At 46.7% G+C, this 23,365-nt stretch overlaps 1 protein-coding gene across 4 annotated transcripts in view; it reads right to left on the bottom strand.

Moving 5' to 3' along the window:
* The window catches only part of RFX2 (regulatory factor X2), a 94,963-nt gene extending 80,572 nt beyond the window's left edge, over positions 1–14,391 (bottom strand). For all 4 annotated transcript variants that reach the window (XM_055546416.1, XM_055546418.1, XM_055546422.1 and 1 more), the window contains exon 1: positions 14,269–14,391. The gene's annotated coding sequence lies outside the window, so the exon portion shown is untranslated. The remainder of the gene's footprint in view (positions 1–14,268) is intronic.
* Positions 14,392–23,365: the final 8,974 nt, after the last annotated feature.

Raw genomic sequence — 23,365 nt, 5'->3', positions numbered from 1 at the left:
ACCCGATTGTCCAAAGTTCTGTGACCTGCTATGCTATGAATGAGACCGGAAGTTAAGGGTAAAGGACAAGCAGATTGTGAAGGAGTGTGATGGTGCCTGGGGTGGGGTGGGAGAAGAGGGCGTAGTTTCAGGCAAGGACACGGTTGAAAGTGGCCACTGCTGCAAGACTGGAGTAAGAACATGAGAACAAGCTAATGCAAAAGAAAGGAAGTTCCCTTCCACCCAGTGATTCCCCTTCTGGGAATCAGCAAACATCTCACCAAATGCTTAAATATATTTGGATGAGGACATTCACTGCAACATTGCTGGTGAAAGTGAAAAAGTACGAATGAAATGCCCCTAATAAGGAGCTAAGTAAATGCCTCAGGACACATCTGTACAGAGCAATCTCAGGCAGTCAACAAAGATGCAGCAGACACACACTGATGAGGAAAGACACAGACTAAATATCAGATGAAAAGAGCACGTGCAGAAAAGTGAGCATAATATGCCTGTGAAAAAGGAAGGAAGCACTGACACACGCCACAGCACGATGAACCTTGAAAACATGACCGTGAGAGAAGCCAGCCACAGCAGGCCAGAGTGAGTGACTCCATCGACAGGAAACACGCAGAACAGGCAAGTCCACTGAGTCAGAGTGGAGTAATGGCTGCCAGGGGCTGGGGGAGGGTCACGGGGTTTCTTTTCTGGGTGATGGAATGTTCTAGAAATAGCAGTGATGCCTGCATAATCCTGTGAGGATACTAAAAGCCATGAAATTGTACACTTTACATAGGGGTGAATTTTTATCAGTTACATTTCGATGAAAGAATAAGAAAGTATCAGTGAGGATGTTTTATCTGCATACAAAATTGGAAAGCAACCACACTGAACTTTATCATTGGTGGGAAGGGCAGGAGGAGAGAAGAGGAGGAAGCCAGAGGCTCTCCTTCTCCTCTTTATTTTGTAATACGAGTTGGATTTTTTCCTACAGTGCAAAGATATGACTTCGGTTCCGTAATGGAAAAGGAGAAGCAAACAGGCTTCCAGGAACTGCCCACAAGGATCTCAAGGTCCCCAGATGGTCCCTCGGGAACTCTGGGATCCAACTGCCCAGCAGCCAGGCGTGGACACCTGTTCACAAAGTTCCACCATGATCACTTTAGAAAATGGCAAACATTTGAGGTGGGGGGAACTGCGATCCTCAGATCTTGTGAGTGACCTCAAACTGAGAGTACGAGGGACTGAAGACGGTCAAGAGCTCAAAGACTGGTCACTTTTTATCATTATTATTATCGTTTTAAGTGGTTGTCTTTTAAAAAGAGTTGGGATGGGGACTTTCCTGGTGATCCAGTGGTTAAGATTCTGGCTTCTAATGCAGAGGACGTGTATTAAATCCCTGGTCAGAGAACTAAGATCCCACCTGCTGTGGGGCAACCAAGCCCTCACACCAAAATTAGAGAAGCTCGCTCAGCCAGTCAATATATAAAAGGAGTAGGAATGATCTAAAGGTTGTGCCTGACCTCATTTGACACTTTTACCCACACTGTCCAATATGTCCATGGTGGCCACACGTTCCTAGCGAGTTCTTGAAATGTGGCCCACCTGAACTGAGATGCGTGCTGGGTGTAAATTACACACTTTCAGAGGCTTAGCCCCCCAAGAACTATCTCAATAAAAATGGTTTCATATAGATGCTGTGGTTTGAAAAAATAATATTTTGGAGATACTAGGTTAAATAAAAAATATTATTTAAATTAATTTCACCTGTTTTTAATTTTGAGACCATGGCTACTAGAAAATTTTAAATTTACATACATCTCACATTATGTCTCCATTGGACAATCGTGATCCAGGGGACTCCTAGGGTAAATCACCCCAACTGTGAAATCACAAATCTCTCACAAGGCCCTATGTTACTAGAAAGTAATACGCGAAATTATTTCAGAGAATGGTCAGATTTTGATCTAGTAAGAGCTAGAGTCAATTCAGGAGAAGGCAATGGCAACCCACTCCAGTACTCTTCCTTGGCAAATCCCATGGACAGAGGAGCCTGGTAGGCTGCAAGTCCATGCTCCTCACTAGGAGTCAGACACGACAGAGCGACTTCACTTTTACTTTTCACTTTCATGCATTGGAGAAGGAAATGGCAACCCACTCCAGTGTTCTTGCCTGGAGGATCCCAGGGACGGGGGAGCCTGGTGGGCTGCTGTCTATGGGGTTGCACAGGGTCGGACACAAGCGACTTAGCAGCAGCAGCAGCAGCAGAGTCAATTCAACAAATTATTTGGTGCTCCACAAAGACAGACCTGATCTCTGTCCTCAGGGGTCTTATACTGTGTGAGAGAGAAAAGTGTTAGTAGCTCAGTCGTGTCCAACTCTTTGGGACCTCATAGACTGTAGCCCACTAGGCTCCTCTGTCCATGGGATTCTCTGGGCAAGGATACTGGTGTGGGTTGCCATTCCCTCCTCCAGGGGATCTTCCTGACCCAGGGATTGAACCCGTGTCTCCTGCATTGCAGGCAGATTCTTTACCATTTGAGCCACCAGGGAAGAGAGAAAAGGAAACACACAAATAACGCCATTGGAACCAAAGATGACAGGTGCTGACTCCAGGTAGAACTTGGGACAATAAACCCTGGGGCAGGGAGCCTGAGACTGTCCCATACTGGACACTGCGGGACAAGCAGGACCTTCCCATGGGGGTGGAGGAGTGAGGGTGGGGTAGATGGGGAGGGTGGGGCAGTTCAAGAGCAAGAACCTTGTGCAGGGAAGTGTGTGTGTCCTGGGGGTGGGGACCAGAAGGGCAGAGAGACTGGGCTAGTTGGAGCAGAGGGTGTGGGCTGGGGGCTCTCGGGGAACACAGGCTGTGAATGCACTGGACTCCATCCTTCATCACAGGGAAGAGGCCAGAAAACCATGGCCCATGCCCAAGGCCAAGTCCAGTCCAGTTGGCTGCCTGGTTTTGTACAGCCCACAAACTAAGAATGATTTTTACTTAAAAAAGTTTTTTTGATTTATTGTTTACTTTTTGGCTGGATTGAGAGATGCGGGATCTTAGTTCTCCAACCAAGGATCTGTGTCACCCCTGCAATGGGAGCCCGGAATCTTAACCACTGGACCGTCAGTAAAGTCCCTTTACATTTTTTAATGGTAAAAAAAAAAAAGTTAGAGTCAAAATATTTTGTGGCACATGGAAATGATAGGAAATTTACATTTCAGTGCCCATAAGTGAAGTTTTATTGGCACTTGGCATCCTTTGCAAATGACCAGAACCACCATAAATAAAATCTGGTTCCAAACAATGATGAGTGTGGCCCTACCCCACTGCAGAAAGAAGAGTTCTTTCACAAATTTTGAGTGCCATGTCTTGTGGAGGAAATAAATCTAACTGACGTAAGTATGTTTGTTTCAAATTGACTTTTTAATGGAGTGAAATCTTTGAAAAGCTCCAAAGCAAACGAATATGAATCAAGCCATTGCAATTGGCTTGATGTAAAATTAGGCATTTAAACATCCTCCACAGTGTATGGCATGGGCTTCCGTGGTGGCTCAGCGGTGAAGAATCCGCCTGTAGTGCAGGAGACACGGGTTCTTTCCCTGGGAAGATCCCCTGGGGAAGGAAATGGCACCCCACTCCAGTATTCTTGCCTGGAGAATCCCATGGACAGAGGAGTTTGGTGGGCTATAATCCACAGGGTTGCAAAAGAGTCGGACACAACTTAGCGACTAAACAACAGCAACAACTGTGTACGTGGCTCCTGGCTTTAGGACTCAGCAGCAACTGGGTGCTAAGACTTCGTGTCTCCAGGAAGAGCCCAGCTTTCTGGAAAAGAACGCGACCTGTGATTTTGGCTGGGCCAAAAGGAGAGTCAATTAGCAACAGGGGTCTTTGATTAAAATTTCTCTGGGGATTTGGTACAAAACAACAACAACAAAAACAAACTACATGTTGAAGGGGCTGGAATGTTAATCTAAGCTGAATCTAAAACACAGGCTTGCTGTTTTTTTAAATATAAAGTTTATTGATTCTCAAATGTGTAAAACCATCACTATTATTTAATTCCTGAATATCTGTATCATCCCCCAAAGAAACTTTTATATATTACAAATCACTCCCCATTCCACATCCCCACCCTCAAAACCTCCGGCAATCACTAAGTGACTTTTTGTGGATTTGCTATTCTGGATGGTTCCTATGAATGGAATCATATAATATGTGACCTTTTTTTTGGCCTGGCCTCTTTCCTTTAGCATAGTGTTTTCAAGAGTCATCCATGTTGTAGTATTATCAGTATTTCATGTGCTTCAGTTGGCAAATAGTATTCAAGTATGTGGGTACATGACATTTGCGTATCCATTCTTCTACAAACAGATGTTTGGGTCATTTTCACATTTGGCCATTATGAGTAATGTTGTTATGAACACTGTGTACACGTTTTGGTGTAGACATGGTGGGTTTTGAATTGTTTGGGGTACACACTTGGAATGGAAATGCTGGGCCATATGGTAACTCTATGTTTCACTTTCTGAGGAATTGCCAAACTGAAAAACACAGAGTTTTGAGGGTTACCAAATCGCAGGCAAGGATTTCGGGATTTTTGCTCGCTACTCAATGTAGGCCTGAAGAGCTCTCTGGCTCAAGTGTTTGAGTCACTCACGGGTGAAGTACAAAGACGTGTGGGAAGTGTGGCAGGGACACCTGTCCCTGTTCCTGGGGTCTCACAACCGAGAACAGGAAATGAGACACATAAGCCATGATGGCACGTTCATGTAGCATGGGATGTGAAATCTACCTGCCCTGGTACTTTTGACTGATTGATCCAGGGGTACCTAACTAGGGGCTGGTTATGCCCCCCAAGGGGCATTTGCCACCTACCGGGGACAGAGTTGTCATCAGGATTGTGGGGCTGGGGTGGGCGCTCTGGTCAGCTGGAGGCCAGGGATGCTCTTCAACATACTAGGAGGCCCAGAACGGCCTCCCCACCGTCCCACCAAGACCAATCAGGCCCCAAAGTCAATAGTGATGCATTGGAGAAACCTAGCCTACTCAGCTTTCCCACTTAATTCACCAATGACCATCTCAAGGGTCCCTGGCGAAAGCGCATCAGAGAAGAGGCAAGTTTTCATCAGCAGAAATGACATTTCAGAGACAGAGGAGACCCAAGTATAAGACCTGTTTTAAGGCATCGCAAGCCCATCCAGAGAAGTCGTGAAAGATGGGTAATGAAGAGAAACGGGATTGGATGGAGACAAGCCTTGAACACAGAGCTAAGTGCCACATGGTTACAAGGGGGAAGGGCCAGTCCATATGTTTGGCTACAGAAAGCAGAGACAATGTGCCCAACCCCTCCTCCTGATGGAGCCCAGACAGCCATGGCGGCGTGGACTGCGAGGGGATGAAGAGGTAAGTAAGACTTGGGAGCCCAAGGCACGCAGTCTACTTGCAGGATCTGGGAGTGATTCCGAGCGTGCTTACTGCTGCAGAGCTAAGACTACAGAAACCCTCCTTCCAGAACAGGATGGGAGAGGAAGGTGGGGCTCCTGCGGTCATTAGAGCTCCAAGACCCGGAGAAGCGAGGCCTTGCAGACCCCACATACTTGAGGGAGGGAGACGCTTCCCAATCAGAATCTAGGCGGGGCCGCCACGTCTTACTTCGCCATCCTGCGGTTTGTTCAACTAGAAAATGGCTCATTGGTGAGTCTCTTCCGGTCCCTGCCGAGTTTCCCCAAGGAGCACAGTCCAGTCCCAGTGATAAAGGCTCGGTCAGGTATGGACTAAGACTAGCGATGAATTTGTTTTTTACAGGGCTTCCAGAAATACCTTATTAAGAAAAAAAAAATCTCTATTTGGCTGCCCCAGGTCTTAGTTGCAGAACATAGGTGGGAGCTTACTGTGTGCCCTGTGGGATCTAGTTCCCTGACCAGGGATGGAACCTGGGACCCCTTCATTGGGAGCTCAGAGTCTTAGCCCCTGGACCACCAGGGAAGTCTCCAGAAATAACTCCTATTCATGCCTGCCTGTCATTTTAAAAGTTGGCCGTATCACCATGCCTTGATTTACACAATTGAGGACCTCTGGAATTACACTCACTTCACGTTTTAACTTCCAGTCTGAATGTCAGTGGCAAATGGCTGCTAGCAATTTAAAATTTCTCTATCACCTTCTCCCCTTGTAACTCCCCACATGATGATATATGAATACACTTAGGTGTTTGGCTAACTATAAGTGACTCAGATGTTTGATATATGGGGTCCATAGTACTGGTTGAACAGGTGGGGTAACCCTAGAGAGCACTAAACTCAGAGAAGTCCCCAGGAAGGTGAACTCCTCTAGAAGATGAAGAATTCTTTAAAAAATCCAAGCACATGCTTCAAGCTCTTTTCTGTGGGTCTGGAATTCCGAATTTATTTTTTCTCCAGCAGGCTCCATCTGTGCATATTCTGAGAAGGACAGGCAAGGTGGGGAACCTCTGTGTAGTGTTTTCTTTGGGTGCTTCCTAGACGGGTGGAGCTGGAACACATTTTTGTGGGCTGTTGATTTTGGGGGGAAATTGCTTCCCAGGCCTTACCCTGCAGGTCACCCTTTGGACAGAAACGTATCCTGGAAACATGGCGCTGTCTCCAAAGATAAACAGTTCACATTTTAAAAATACAAGCATAATTAAGTGTTGCTGCAACTTCAGTAATGGGCTGCTTCTATATCATTAGTGTGATTTTAACAGTTTGCCTAGGAGACGGGCACTCGTGAGCCAAACCTCTTGTCCTTCTCTGGAGACGTAGCCTTCCCCCTTTTGGCTGGGGGACTGTCCCCGTTGGCTCATCTCTCTGGTTTCTGCCAAATTTCACCCTCTGGTGCTCAGACCTTGAGTTGCTTCCTCCTCTGGCTTCAGAGCTCTTTGCCTGGTTCCCCCTGTGCCTGCCAAACCTCCTTTGTCCAGCATGATTCAAGGAGCCAAATGTGGAAGCAGCCCAAGTGTCCATCGACAGATGAATGGATACACAAATTGTGGTCCATCCACACAGTGGAATATTATTCAGCCCCAAAGATGAAGGAGACTCTGACACCTGCTACACCTTGGATGAACCACGAGGACATAAAGCTCCGTGAGAGAAACCAACACAAAAGGACAAATGCTGTCTGATTCCACCCATAGGAGGTCTCTCAAGGAGTTAAAGCCATAGAGACAGGAAGTAGACGCTGGGGCCAGGGGCTGGGGGAGGGGGTGGGGAGTCAGTGTTTCATGGGGACTGAGTTTCAGTTTGGGAGATGAGAAAGTTCTGGGGATGGGTGGCGGGGATGGTTGCCCAACAATGTGAATGTGCCTGGTGCCACTGAGCTGTGCGTGTAACATGGGTTAAAATGATAAATTTTATGTCATTGTGTTTTGCTATCATTTTTAAAAAACTGCTTTCCTCTGACTCTTGGTTGGTTTCCTGCTCCTGGAATTTGGATGGTTCTGCCTCTGGCCTTCTCTTCTCACTCTCTGGCTTCTCCCTGAGTGAGTGCATCTGTTTTCACAACTGAAATGACCAATGACATGCTGACAGCACCCAGATCCTGACCTCCAGCCTGGACTGCCTCCCTCCCCATCTCCGGACCCCAAAATCCAGTAGCCTGGCGGAAAACTGCCTGCTCTCCAATGGCCCCATGAGCCTCAAGTCAGCCAAGCCCATGTCCATGCCTCAACTCCTTACCCTTCTCCCCACTAGCATTTCCTGGGACCCCTGACTCATTGAAGTGGCCTGTTCTGCCTGATCCCCAAAGTCAGACTGGACTCTTCCCAGTCCTTTGTCCCACAAGAAGTCACTGGGCCCTCAGAGCCCCCAGAACCCTGCACCTCTGTCTCCCCAAGCATCCCCGGCTGGTGTAGTCAGCCAGGCCCCTGTCACCCCGGGCTTGGACCACACCAGCCATAATTCTCCATCACCAGCCTCCAGAGGCCATGCCTTCCACTCCACCTACCAAAATCCCATTGGATCGCAAAGATCTTCCCCAACAAACCTTTCGTCCTGGCACCAGACAGGTCCCACTCATCCAGTCAGAGGTAGGCAAATTGTCCCCGTAAAAGCCTAGACAGTAAATATGTTAGGCTTTGAGTTTCACATTCTGTGCCCATCACAAATAGTCCACCCCGCCGTGGCCTGTAAAGGACAGCCAGAGACTACGTGGGTGGATGAGTGTGGCCATGTCGCAGCGAGCCTTCACTTCCAGAAACAGACCATAGGTGCCGACACCTGCTCTCCTCTCCAGCCTGGTCTCCCCCATTCCCTGTGTTCAGCTTCCAGAAAACACAGTCGCTCCACAGCTCTCCCCACCTGCCTGCCTGCACATCAAAGCTCCACTCCAGCCTACCTCCTCCTGGACACCTTTCATGGCCCCTCCAGGTGAGTGCCTGCCTCCTCTGTGTACCTGCTGGACCCTGGAGAGGCCTCCAGCCCATCCTTGTTCTGAAGTCATGGCCCTCTCCTAGTTGGAGACTCAGAGAGTGATGAACAAATGAATGAATGAATGAGTGAGAGATGAAGTAATGGCAGAGGTCCAGGAATTACGTCTTCCAGTGAACGACTGGACACCAAGGCTCTGACAGCTACAGGAGGAGGTTAAATCTCCTGAGACCTAATTTATACTTAGAATAGCAGCCAGGCTGCTGCCTTTGGCCCCTAAGGCCTTGTGTCTCCTCCTTTTGCTCACCAGTCATTAGCCACACAGCCACGTTTCTCTGCCCTCACCAGGCCCAGGTGATTGCACCTGCCACAGGACCTTTGCACCTGCTGCCCCCCCAGAAGGTTCTCCCTGTGAACTGCAAAGGGCTGCTCCCTCTTACGAGTTCAGTCTCAGCTCAACTATCACCTCCTGAAGAGCTTCCCTGGACACCATAGCCCAGTTTGTACACACACACACGCACACACTCACTCAAAGTAACTGCAGAGATCTTAGTAGAAACAGGCTCACATTATATAGCATATCTGGGTTTCATTACATAGTAAATGACAAATCATCACTATATTGGGCCATAACAAGTAAGTTCTAGGCTTTTAATGGCTTTATAATTTTTTTTTTTCATTTTTCAACATGGCATGTGGCAGGTATGATCTAATTCACAGGGTCTGAAATCCAGTTGCTGTATATATCATCGATAGGCTTTGGAAGTCAACTATATTTCTTGGAAAATCATAGAATTGACCAGAATTAAAAATGAGGTTGCCAGGGCACAAAACCCTGCTTTGAAACATACAAAACCTATGTATCATAAAATAGGAATGCATTTCTGAGGGCCCAAGTCAAGTCCTGGCACGAACACCAGGCCGGTTCTCACCTCTGAGCCGCTAATTTCCAGATATTGACCTGATTGGCACCTAAGTGCCAGTGATAACAGAGAGGGGAAACCAGTTTTTAAACATTCTCATCTGGAGGTTCTGCCAGCTGAGCTGGCTGCTTGGCAAAACCCACCCAAAAGTGTGATGTTTAGGGAGTAATTTCAGATGAACTGATACCCCAACCAAGATGTGAGCTACTTTTCTGGTGACATTCGGTTTTGCCTAGAGCTTCACGCTTGCAGATGCCATATCTGTACCAGAGAATTTCTATGCAATTGAAGGGTATTTCCCAACTTAAAACAGACCGTGTAAGGCTCACCCACTCAGTAGAGCAAGATGTATTTACTGACTGTCTCCTCAGCACTTGGTGGTCAGGAAACCAAACTGAAAAATCCATCCCAGGCAGGCCACACTGCTTCTTTGTTTTGTTCTAATATTAAAAATAACAACAGCAATAATAATAGCTACTCTGTCGTACACCTATTCTGTACCAGGCCTTGGGCTACTCAGTTACAATATTATTTCTAATAAGACCATAAAGTGGGGACTTCCCTGGTGGTCCAGTGGTTGAGATTTTACCTTGCAATACAGGGGGTATGGGTTCGATTCCTGGTTGGGGAGCTAAGATCCCACATGCTGCACAGGGCCAAAAGACCAAAACATAAAACAGAAGCAATTTTGTAACAAATTCAACAAAGACTTTAAAAACAGTCTACATTAAAAAAAAAAACTATTTAAAAAAATATGTAAGTGATTACCTCTTTCACCTATGCCAAACCTTACCTGAAGTCACTGAGCTAATAAATGTTAACCCCCTTCTCCGCCAGGCCCAGAAGCCCATATGTGCAGCATCCAGGGTTGGGACTCATACTTTTCCTTCCCTCTTCCCACTGACTTCATTCATCCAATCTGAGCTGTACTGAGTCATACGGAAGGCGAGATATGGTAGATAAAGAGCAGCTCTTCATTTTCACATCAGCTTTCCCATTAGGTGCATGGGAGATTATTTACTTATTCATTTAACAAATATTTATCAAGTGCCCACTCAGTGCCAGAATGATTCTCAGCCTGGGGGATATGGAAGTTCATAAAACACCCAGAGCGTCTTGGCATTGAGCTGACATTCTAATGAGAGAACAGCAATCATAAAATCAATCTATGTAATATATGGGGTGTTAGTGATAAATGTGAAGGAGAGAGAAAGCCCAGGGTTGTGGGGGGAGGGGACAAGGGTACCATCACTTGCAAGTCAATGGCCTGGGAAGATGAGTTTGAGAAAAGGCTTGAAGGCTGCGAGGGAGGAAGCCCCCAGATGCCTGGACCAAGAACTTTCCAGGCAGAGGGTTTGAGGTACTCTGGGAAGGCCAGTGACATTGAAGGCAGACACATGGGATTGGAGATTAGGCTAAAGAGGGACTGGGCTGGGGGCCCCAGTTGGGGAATGGACTTCTGTTTTTGCTCCAAGTGAGATGGGAGCTGTGGGTGGATTCTGAGCTGAGGAATACACAACAAGACATGATACAACCCTCGGTGAATGGCTGGAAGCATCTGGGCATGAGGAGCTGGAGGCTTAGACCAGGGGCTGATGGTGGAGGTGGTGAGGCGTGGTCAGATTTTAGGTCTTTTTTGCTGATGGCTTGAGAGAGAGAGAGACTGAGAGACAGAGAGACACACACACAGAGGGCTGGAGGATGACTCCGAAGTATAGCCTGAGCAGCTGGGAGAAGCCGGCTGATACTCACTAAGGGAGCTGGGAAGTCTTCAGAGGAACAGATTGGGAAACTGTAAGCCCTTGCCCTTAAGCTGCCTCTCAGGGTTGCCAATTTCACCAGCCCTAGCAGCCAACCCACTTGGTGGGCTCTCCCCAGCCCTTCCCCTTATCCTCTGCTCCTACTCCTTATCCCCTTAATTCTGGGTCTTCTCTCAAGTTCTCCCTCTTTGTTTGCCTTTTCTGATAAGAATTCCTTGGCTCATCTTGGGTTCAATGAGGGTCTGATGAGGGACAGTTTCTCTGAGAACCTCACATGCTTTAAAAAAACGTTTACATTTTACAAATATGTAGGTGTGTAGCGGGAGCATGTCATTTAAATAAGTGGTTGGGATTAAATAAGTGGTTGGGACTTCCCTGGCAGTCCAGTGGCTAAGACTTCACACTCCCAATGCAGGGCACCTGGGTTCGATCCCTGGTCAGGGAACTAAGATCCCACATGCCACAACTGAGACCTGACACAGCCAGAAAAATAAATAAATATTTTTTAAATAAATAAATAAGTGGACAACCTGTATTAACTAAAAAGAGCCAAATGTACCATAAGATATGGTTCCTCCTGGCCCTGGAATTTTATAAGCAAAACCACATGTGACTACCAAAACTGTACATTTAAAATGTTGACTCAATTCTATGATTAATGAAAATTCAATTCATCATATATAAATGCATATTAATTAATTTTAATTCAAATCTGAATTTACAAATTAGATCTAAAGAATAAGAGCCAGATAAGTTCCTGGCGTGTGTATTTCTGGTGACTAGCTCCATCCTGGCAGTGCTTCAGTGATCAACATGGTTAAAAGAAAAATATTAAAGTGATATGTACCCAGCACCCAGAAAGCACATATCAGCTGAATTTCAAAGGAATTGTTCTCTTACTGGGTGTCACCAGTAACTCTGTCCCTCTCCTCCTGGACTCCCCTTCTCAGCATCTCAGGGGTTTATCTGGGATGAGAGGAACACACCTTCAGGGTTAAATAAGTCATATGGCTTGGATCACAGGGGCAAAGTGTTTCTGAACTCATTTCCTGACCCAAATCAGTTGCAATATCACAGGATCTGGGAACCAGTTATCTTTTTCATCATATATTATGAAAAATCTTTTTTTTTAAAAAAGACTACCCAGTCCCCTCCCATACTCTACCTAGCCTGTTGGCAAAATTAGCAGCAGTATTTAAGGAAATCAAATTCCTTTGCGGGGGGGGGGGGGTCCCCTACGCATTTTTTCTCTGGCCAGAGTAGATGAGTAGCCATTTCTAAGATTATTTTAGAGTCAGTCCAAGTTTTTAAACTGGAGTGGGAGAGAGAACAGCTAACCTGCCCCTGGTACTCCCCAGCACAGAGGGTAAGGGTCTTCATATAAGCAAACAAATAAATGTTTCAGATTATGAAGCAACAAGATAAAAATGTGTTGCCAATACCTGCAGGCAACAAATAAAATTGTTATTGTTAATGTTTTCTCTTGTTGTTATTACTATTATTACTATTTTGTTGGTAAGTCTTCGCTAACATGAAGAGCCTTGCATAAGGTTTGATATTTTGGATCAGCAGAGATAGAGCTGATTGGGAGGGGGAAAACTCATGACAGCCTGCACTGACAGTTAAATGCACAGAGGCAGAGAGCAAGAAAATAACTGTATAGTGCGGACTGCAGGGTGGGAGGGTGGGGCGGGGAGGCGGGGGGCGGCGCATAATTAAAACACCCAGAAGCCGAGGAATGAGCACTCTGCGGAAAGGCAGCCCTGGACTTGCGTGCGGCACCCTGCCCTTCTCCCTCATTCCTGCGGGGCAACCAGGAGGTTAAAATTAGGACGATGAACCACCCCCGCCGCCGCCGCCGCCAGAATGGCAGGGGCTGTTGGGCCCCGGGGGCCCTGTAAATAGCCACTAGGATCGGAAACCCAACTTTTCCGAGCACGGCAGCGAGAAAAACCAACGGGGACGAAGCTGGAGAGAGCGCCGCTGGCATGTCCCGGAGGGGAGAAAAAAAGGAATCAAAGAGCATTTGGGGGCGGGGGTTGGGAGGTCGGGATCGGGGGAGAGACTGGGGGGAGGGGGGTCGGGGTGAGGGATGGATTATCACAGACACACACACACCCAAGCATTCGAACAACCTCCGGAGAAAATGCCACCGAGCAGTTTGGGCCACAAACCCTTTACAAAATAATTAAAAAAAAAAAAAAAAATCCTTTCGGTGAAACTTTTCTTGCTTAGCGATCAGTCCTAACATGGGAGCTGCGGGTGTGCACAGGGGCTTCCTGAGGGGCGCTGAGGGACCGGCGGATCCAGGATCCCCCAAGCTGTGGAATGCGGGGTTACCAGGAGAGACAGCCGAGAAGTGTCCGAGGAGCCCTAAACCCGAGAAACTTTTTGGTGAAAAGGTGAGAAACGGGTCTCCGGGAAGCCCGATTCTCGGGAGTTTGTGGTCAAAAAGCGAGGAGGGGAGCGGTTCTTCCTCTAGACAAGCGCACCGACTTCGGGTTTTAAAAGTGAGGAGGGGGCTACAGAAAACCCGCAAATTCAGAATTTGGGGGCGAGGTCAAAACGAGGTGAGAACGAATGCTTTAGACCCTCTCAATTCAGCGATTTGAGTTTAGGAGTGAGAGAAGTGACTCCGGGCGCCCCAATTTCAGAGATTTGGGGAATTAACATGAAGAGCCTCCAGGCGCCTTCAATTCAAGGAGTTTAAATGTCAGAGTTCGACAGGCGTTGCCGAGGCGCCCCCCAATTCGGGGTTTGAGGGAAAGAGTGAGACAGGGGTCCTCGGGCGTCCCCAGCTTAAAGATTTGGGGAGTCAGAGTGAGAAGGAGTTCCCCACGAGTCCCACATTCAGGGGGTTTGAAGGTAAAAGTTTGAAAGGGGTTCTCGGGGCGCCCCCAACTTGGGGAGTTTGAGGCTGACAGTGAAAGACGGCTCCCCGGGAGCCCCCAACTCAGAAAGTTTTGAAAAAAGTGAGGCGATGGGTCCCCACCTCTCCCTGACTTTGGTTAAAAGGAAAAGGGGGACCCCCCCGGCACCCCAAACTCAGCTGCGACTTCGGGACTCGGGGTGAGGAGGGAGGTCCCGCGGGCGCGCCATCTCGGACGTTTGGGGTGAACGGCAGGGACTGCGCAGCCCGCCCTCGACCCCCGATCGGGATCCCCGCCGCCCCCCGCACTCTCTGGCCGGGCAGAGCCCGGGGCGGTCGCATCGGTCACCTGGAGTTCGGGCAGGGAGTTCGGGCAACGGCTCCCGCGGCGGCGGTGGCGGCTGCTGCGTGTTGGTCCCCGTTGGTAAGTAACAGTCTCCACGGCTACAGTCTCTATGGCGGCGGCGGTGGCGGCGGCGGCCGCTCCTCCTCCGGCTCCCTGCGCCCGCCCGCCTGCCTGCCTGCCTCGCGCAGCCTGCCCTCCTGCCGTGACGGGGCGGGGCGTTGTTATCGGCAACGGTTACCAGGCTCCGCGCCCCACCCCCTAAACGGCCCGCCCACGGCCACCTCCCACGGGCGCGATGGGGGCGGGGCGCAAGACCTTGCGGATCCCCATTGGCTGTGTGCAGTGCCTGTCAGCGGGCGTGAAGAGGGCGCGGCTCGACCAACCGCCGCGAAGAGGGGCGGGGCTTGGCGGGAGGCGCGCGCTGCGAAGGAGGGTTGGAAGGCCGGAGGCGCGCGCGGGCTCGGTGCTGGTGGCGCAGCTCCCGGAAGGCCGAGTTTTGGGGACTCAGACGCCTTACTGCCGGTGTCCTGGTACAGTCTGAATCCTGCAGCAGAATCCGATCCGCAAGCCAGATGACTTATATTCATGGCCCACGAGCTGGGAATTTTAATATACATTTTAAGTGGTAAAAAAAATTAAAAGGATCTTTGGTAGCACGTGGAAACTATATGAAAGTCTATTTTATTTTACTGAATCCAGTATTTTCAACTCCTTTAAGGGTTAACAGACTAAGACCTGTGGGGCAAATTCCACCAGCCCCGTGCCTATAAAATTTTATCAGAACACAGCTTCCCTATTTGCTTAAGCGAGGGGTCCCCAACCTCAGGGATCTAACCCCCTGATGATCTGAGGTGGAGGCTGGCTTAATAATAATAGAAATAAAGTGCACCATGAATGTAGTGCGCTTGAATCATCCGGCAACCATCCCTCCCCTCCCAGTCCGAGGAAAAAATTGTCTTCCGTGAAACCTGTCTTCAGGACACAGAAAGTTGTCCCACAGAGTTGGGTACCAGACACTTGAGTATTTGCACAAAGATGGGATGACACAAGCAAACTCTAAAATATTTACTATTTGATACTAAACAGAAAATGTTTGCCAACCTTTCCCCCTCCTCCCTACCCCCAGGTAGTAGGTTCAATTTTTTTTTTTTTTGGCATCTCCGCTTGGCATAAGAGATACTAGATCAGCGACCAGAGGTTGAACCCACGCCCCCCACCCTCCTTGGGAGTGCGAAAACTTAACCACTGGACTACTAGGGAAGTCCCAGGAGGTTCAACTTTTGAATGGGACAAACAAGACACCCTGGTAAAGTTTGGGTTTTTTGGGGGGCGGGGGGTGATTGACACTAAAAAAAGTAAACATAAATAGTCATGTGGGAGAAGGGGCTGGAATTCTAGGAGAAAAAGCTTGTTCTGAAAAAAGGCAGGCAGGGAAATTTAAGTGAAGGTTAGATTTCATTCATCTATTTGACAAGTAATCATATTAGTCAACACTGACTAAACTGTCCTTATATGCCAGAAAGTACTCTAAGCATTTTTCATACACTAACTCAGTTAAGACAGTGTATTAAAAGTCAGAGACATCATTTTGCCAACAAAGGTCTGTACAGTCAAAGCTATGGTTTTTCCACTAGTCATGTATGGATGTGACAGTGCGACCACAAAGAAAAATTGATGCTTTCGAGTTGTGGTGCTGGAGAAGAATCTTGAGAGTCCCTTGGACAGCAAGGGGATCAAACCAGTGAACCTTAAAGGAAATCAACCCTGAATATTCATTGGAAGGACTGATGCTGAAGCTGAAGCTCCACTACTTTGGCCATCTGATGTGAAGAGCCAACTCATTGGAAAAGACCCTAATGCTAGAAAAGATTGAAGGCAAAAGAAGAGGGTGGCAGAGGAGGAGATGGTTGGATGGCATCACCGACTCAATGGACATGAATTTGAACAAACTCTGGGAGACAGGGAAAGACAGGGAGGCCTAGGGTGCAGCAGTCCATGGGGTCGAAAAGAGTCAGACACAACTTAACGACTTATCAACAAAACAATCATCAGTTAAAACTCACAGTCTCATCCTGAGAGAGACTGTGCACTGTCTTCATTTTACAGATCAGAGAACAGAGGCCAGGGGAAAAAATGAATAAATTTGCATGAAGCAGCTTGTAAGGGCTTCCAACGCCAGCAGTCTGATGCCCAATCCCACACTCTTGACCACTAGATGGGTAGTTTTCAAACATTTTTGACCACAAAGCATAGCAGGAAATATATTTTACTCAGAGGCCCAGTCCACACCAACACATGTATCATGAAAACAACATTTTCATGACCTGATGCTTTAGGTAATGCTGATTTTTTTATACTTTGTTTTAATGAAAATGCTGAGGGGGACTTGATAAGATGATTTCGCCATGTTCTAATGGGTTGCTTCTTGCAGTGTTTCATATGATGGAATTTTTTTTTTTTTTTTGGCTGTGCTGCATCTTCGTTGTTGCATGCAGGCTTTCTAGTTGCAGTGCAGAGGCTTCTCACTGCAGTGGCTTCTCTTGTTGGGAAGCATGGGCTCTAGGTCCACAGGCTTCAGCAGCTGCAGCATATGAGCTCAGTAGTTGTGGCTCATGGGCTCTAGAGCACAGGCTCGGTAGTTGTGGTGCACAGGCTTAGTTGTTCCAAGGCAGGTGGGATTGTCCTGGACCAGAGATCAAACTGGTGTCCATTTCATTGCAAAGCAGATTCTTAACCACTGGACCACCAGGGAAGCCCATGTGATGGAATTTTAAACCTAAGACTGTAAGAATCAATTTCTGTCCTTCAATGATTAATCAAAAATATTTCTCAAGTGCTCACTATTTGCCAGGGATGGCTCCAGGTTCTAAGGACACAAGTCCCACACTTATAGAAAAAGCAATAGAGTAGTAGCTTGCGGGGTGAGTAGGTGGGGCTTGTTTTGGATGGAACAGCTAGGGATGGTCTCTCAAGTGTGGCCAAACCAGGATAGTTTGATTATGGGGTTTCCCACGACATGGGGCTTTCAGTGCTAAATTTGGGGAATTCCCAGACAAAGCGGGAAGAGTTGGCCTCTCTCAGCCTCTCTGAGGGGGTGACATTTGGGCCCAGGTCAGAATAATGAGGAAGAGTAAAGGAACATTTCAGGAATTTAAAATCCCTGGGATGGAAATTTGGGTGGAAGAAACAAAAAGCAGGTTCCTGGGTGTGGCTGGAGCAGGGTGAATGGGGAGGGTGAAAGTGGGTGGGGAGTGGTGAGTCAGGGGATGGAGGGGGTCATTTCACCTAAGGTTTCATTTTGTTGTTCTTCAGTTGCTAAGTCATGTCCTACTCTTTGCCATCCCATGGACTGCGGCACACCAGGCTTCCCTGTACTTCACTATCTCCCAGAGTTTGCTCAAACTCATGTCCATTGAGTCAGTGATGCCATCCAACCACCTCATCCTCTGCCAGTCCCTTATTCTCCTGCCTTCATCTTTCCCAGCATCAGGATCTTTTCCAATGAGTCGGCTCTTTGCATCAGGTAGCCAAATTACTGGAGCTTCAGCTTCAGCATCAGTCCTTCCACTGAATATTCAGGGTTGATTCCCTTTATGATTGCCTGGTTTGATCTCCTTTGTCCAAGGGACTCTCAAGAGTCTTCTCCAGCACCACAATTTGAAAACATCAATTCTTCAGTGCTCAGACTTCCTTATGGTTCAACTCTCACATCAGTACATGACTGAAAAATCATAACTTTGACTATATGGACCTTTGAATATGGAAAATGGCCCTCGTTAGACTTGGAAGCCATCAGAGGGTTTTAAGTAGGGTGGAGCAGATGTACAGTACGTTCTCTACATACAAACATTCCAATTGTGAACTTTCAGAGACGCAAATGTGCATCTGGTTCCAACAAGGAACCAAAACCTGTGTCATCAACATCAGGCAAGTGTGAAATTGCAGCTTGCCCTCCATCTCCTATTGCTGATGATCCTTCAGCTCTCCCATCTCTCACCTCCTCCAGTCAGTAACTCTTCTTGCCTGTTCACTCGATGCCTGTTGAACTGTACGACTGTACTTTTCAAGGTACTGTACCGTAAGATTTAAAATATTTTCTTTACTTTTTGTGTTCGTTTTTATGCAGTTGTGTGAAACGTGTTATAAATCTATGACAGTACAGCACTATATAGCCAATTGTGTTAGCTGGGTACCTAGGCTAACTCTGTTGGATGTAGGAACCAACTGGATTTACGAATGCACTCTTGGAATGGACCGCGTTTGTATGCAGGGCACTTAACTCTACTCCAGTTGGTGGTTTGTGATTTTAAAACCTCACGGCATGGGGAATAGACTGTAGGAGACAAGACAGACACAGAACCTGGGAGTCTGTTACTGTTCCCCTGGACTTAAAAGCATGGTGGCTTGGATTAGGGGCCTGGTAACAGAGGTGGAGGTGGGTCGGTGGATTCAGTGCACATTTTGGAGAACATTCTGATGGATGTGAGGAGGTGAAGGGGAAGGTTTTAGAGTGGGACAGCATTGCTCTGGAGACACATTGTACCGTTCATTCTGCTATAACTCTTGTCTTGAGAATGCGACCTTGTCCCAGCATTATGCCATATTTACAGCACTGTTTATGTATTTCTTCCCTCCACTTAATAGGTGTAAAACTCCGCTATCTCAAAGAAGAAATCATAAGGGAACTTAGAAAATACTTTGAGATGACTGAAAATGAAACACAACATACAAAAATTTATGAGATCCAGTTAAAGTAGAGGAAAATTAATAGCTGTACTCTTGCCTGGAAAATCCCATGGATGGAGGAGCCTGGAAGGCTGTAGTCCATGGGGTTGCTGAGGATCAGACACGACGGAGCGACTTCACTTTCACTTTTCACTTTCATGCATTGGAGAAGGCAATGGCAACCCACTCCAGTATTCTTGCCTGGAGAATCCCAGGGATGGGGGAGCCTGGTGGGCTGCCATCTATGGGGTCGCACAGAGTCGGACACGACTGAAGCGACTTAGCAGCAGCAGCAGCAATCATCTAAGCTAAAGGAAAAAAAAAGAGAGAGAAGGACCTCAGTCAATAATCTAGCTATCCACCCTAAGAAACTGGAAAATAAGAGTAAATTGAAACTAAAGCTAGCCAAAGGAATGAAATAATAAAGATTAGAGTGGGAGTAAATGAAGTTGAGAATAGAAAATCAAGACAGAATTATTAAAACCATAAGTAGCTTCTTGGAAAAGATCAAATAGGTTGATGAAACTTTAACTAGACTGATCAAAATAAAAAGAAGATTCAAATTACTAAAATCAGGAATGAAAAAGGGGATATTACAAGCAGCATTACAGAAATACAAAAATGAAAAAATAATACTATAAACAATTGCATGTCAACAAATTAGATACCCTGAATGAAATGGGGGAAATTCTTAGAAAGATGCAAATTACCTAAACTGATTCAAGAAGAAATAGAAAACTGAATGAATCTTTAACAAGTAAAGAAATTGAATTAGTAATAAAAAAACAAAAACAAAGAAAAACCCAGGCCCAATGGCTCCACTGATGAGTTCTACGAAATGTCTAAAGATTTAAAGATTTAGCCTTCACAGACTTTTCTTAAAACTATGAGAGGAGGGAAAACTCCATGAGGCCATTCTAACATTCTCTGAGACCAGTATTATCCTGATACCAAAACCAGACAAAGACACAAGAAAACTCATGACCAAGATTTCTTATGAACACAGATGCAAAAATCCCCAACAAACTACTGGCAAACCAAATCTGGAAACATATTAAAAGATTTATACACCATGATCAAGTGAAAACTGTCCCAAGAATGCAAGCTTGGTTGGCCTAATATTTTTTAAAAACCCACTCATTTTAGTAGATTTTAGTAGGACAAAAATGATATGACCATCCCAACAGCTTCATAAAAAGCATTTCACAAAATCCAACACTTTTTCATGACAAACTAGGAATAAAGGAGACCCTCAAGCTGATAAAAGACATGCAAAAAATGCCACAGGTAATAATACTTAGTGGTGAAAAGTCAAATGCTTTCCCCATAACATCAGGAACAAGACAAGGATATCTGCTCTCAACATTTCTATTCAACATTGTGCTGGATGAGATAGCCAGGGTAATTAGGCAGTAAAAAAAATATATAAAAGGTACCCAGATTGGAAACAAGGCAAGAAAACTATCCCTTTTTGCAGATGACACAATCTTCTATGTAGAAATCCCCAGGAACCCATTGTGTGTGCATGCTCAGTCGGTTCAGTTTGTCCGACTCTTGGTGACCCTGTAGACTGGAGCCTTCCAGGCCCCTCTGTCCGTAGGATTTCCCAGCAAGAATACTGGAGTGGGTTGCTGTGCCCTCCTCCAGGGGATCTTTCTGAGTCAGGGATCGAACTTGCGTCTCGTGCATAAGAATTTGATTTATAATAACACCAAAAAGAACAAAAGACTTAGGAATGAATTTAACTAAAGAAGCCAAGACTTGTACAATGATAACTAAAAAAACAAAACAAAAGCCAAAATCCAAAAAACACAACAGCATTGAAAGAAATTAAAGAAGAACCAAAGAAATCAAAGGATATCCCATGTTCATGGATCAGAAGATTTCATGTTGTTAAGATGGTAATATTCTCCAAACTGACCTACACACTGAATGTAATCTCTCTCAAAATCCAGCTGGGTTTTGTTGTTGTAGAAATTTAGAAGCTCATTCTAAACTTCATAAAGCAATGCAAGGAACCCAGAATAACCCAAACAGTCTTGAAAAAGAAGAACAAAGTCGGAAGACTTACACTTCCAAATTTTAAAAACTTACTACAAAGCTACAGTTGTGGTATTGGCATAAAGCTAAACATGTAGATAAGTGGAACTGTACTGAGAGTCCAGGAATAAAATTGCACGCTTATGATCAACTGATCTTTTGACAAGCATGCCGAGATTATTAACAGGGAAAGAATAGGTCTTTCCAACAAATGGTGCTGGTTGGCTTATTAGCTCCTGGAAGAAGTCTAAAGTCTCTGGAGATAAAATAACTGAGCTCCACCTGCCCCTGTCAGCCTGTAGAAGGCTGCTTGTTTGAAAGTTACTACGAACTTCAAGATGGCAACAGCACAGCAATAAATCAGGTACAAGAGACCTCATCAAGTTCCCCTGGATACAAGCCACCGACCCTGCCCCATCTTGGTGGGTGGGCTGCCACCTATCTTTCCCTTTACCCCACCAAACTCGCTACACTGACCTCCCCTTCCTCTTTCCCTGGTCCCTAGGAATTCAGGTCCCAAGGCCTGCTGAACCTCTGTGGAGGGAAGCCAGGAGAGGCTTCGGGACAAGATCTAAAGTGCCCCCATGCCAGCTCTCTGAGCCCATCTAGTTCCTGAGAAACACACACCTCTTCCCAAACAAACCCGCTGTTTGCGAGCCCATCCTGATTTAGCAGCAAGTTGCCTTGGCTCAGCTGCCAAAACAACCAGCCCACCTCTTTCCCTGCAGCCTCTGTCAGGAAGTGGACACCGGTCCAGCACGCCTCCCTGGAAGAGCAGCATCACCCACTCCCTGCTCCCAGGGGTTCTCCCTGGAGCCGAGGCATGCCCTTCAAGCACACCCAGTGACCCCCTTCTCCATACCAGAGGGAGGGGCAACCAGACCCCTCTGTGCACCCAGCCCTCAGCACCCAGATATTTTCTGCCCAAGACATACTTTTAAAAAGTTAAGTAATGCCATTTTCAGGAACATCAATGGACCTGGAGAGGCTCAAACTAAGGGAATCAAGTCAAATATCGTATGATATCCCTTATATGTGCAATCTAAAAATAATGATAAAAATGAATTTATTTACAAAACAGAAAGAGACTTACAGAATGAACGTATGCTTACCAAGGGTGAAGGGGGAGAGGGACAGATTGGGAGTTTCAGATGACAAGTACACACTACCAACAAGGACTTAGTGTTATGGCTGTTGTTCAGTTGCTAAGCCTTGTCCCACTCTTTGCAGCCCCATGGACTGCTTAACTGTCCTCCACCATCTCCCAGAGTTTGCTCAGATCCATGTCCATTGAATCGGTGATGCTATCTAACCATCTTATCCTCTGCCACCTACTGTATAGCGCAGCAAACTCTGCTCAACACCCTGTAATAACTTAAATAGGAGCATAATTTGAAAAAGAATAGATGTATGTATATGTACCACTGAATCACTTTGCTGCACACCTGAAAGGGTCACAAAATTGTTAATCACCTATGTGTACGTGCGTGCTCAGTCCCCCCTTTGTGTCTGATTCTTTGCGACCCTATAGGCTGCGGCCCGCCAGGCTCCTCTGTCTATGGAATTTTTCAGGCAAGAATACTGGAGTGGGTTGCCATTTCCTCCTCCAGGGGATCTCCAATATAAAACAGAAATTAAAAATAAATAGAAAGTTCTCTTCCAGTGTCCGTTCTTGCCCTTCTGCACCTTCTGGGTTGGTGAACAGCCTGTAGAGCTGGGATCCACTTTCTCAGTTATTTCCTCTGAAAACATGCCTGTTGGGCTGGCGCCTCTCTGAGGAATTCCAGAACCTTCGTGTCTTGGGGCTGCAGCTGAAACTGCAGTTTCCAGCCCTGTTTGATCTGCTTTTCCATGTGTTGCCTCTCCCTCGTCCTCTAGTCTAAGTAAATTCCATCAGAGCAGGGACCTCTTCTGCCTACTCTCAATCCTGTCATCTAAATCAGAGATTTGGGGGGGGAGGCGGCGGGGAGGGGGCTCTTTTCTGGTGGTCCAGTGGCTTAGACGAGTTCCCAATGCAGGGGGCCCAGGTTCCATCCCTGGTCTATGAACTAAGATCCCACATGCCTCGGAGTAACCAATCGGGGACACCACAACCTGAAGCCCGCACGCTTGGAGCCGGTGTTCTGCAACAAGAGAAGCCTGAACGCCACAGCTAGAGAGTAGCGCCCGCTCGCTCGAACTAGAGAAAGCTCATGCACAGTCACGAAGATCCGGCACAGCCAAAAAAATATAAAAGGTCCTGCGTGCTTCAAATAAGACCCGATAAGTAAATATATATATATATATTTTAAAGCATAGATTTTTTTTTTAAAGCAACAGTGACTGCCTCACAGGG

The sequence above is a fragment of the Bubalus kerabau genome, chromosome 1 (genome assembly GCF_029407905.1).
Source record: "Bubalus kerabau isolate K-KA32 ecotype Philippines breed swamp buffalo chromosome 1, PCC_UOA_SB_1v2, whole genome shotgun sequence".
Lineage (NCBI taxonomy): Eukaryota > Metazoa > Chordata > Mammalia > Artiodactyla > Bovidae > Bubalus > Bubalus kerabau.
This window is presented reverse-complemented; position numbering and strand designations above follow the sequence as displayed.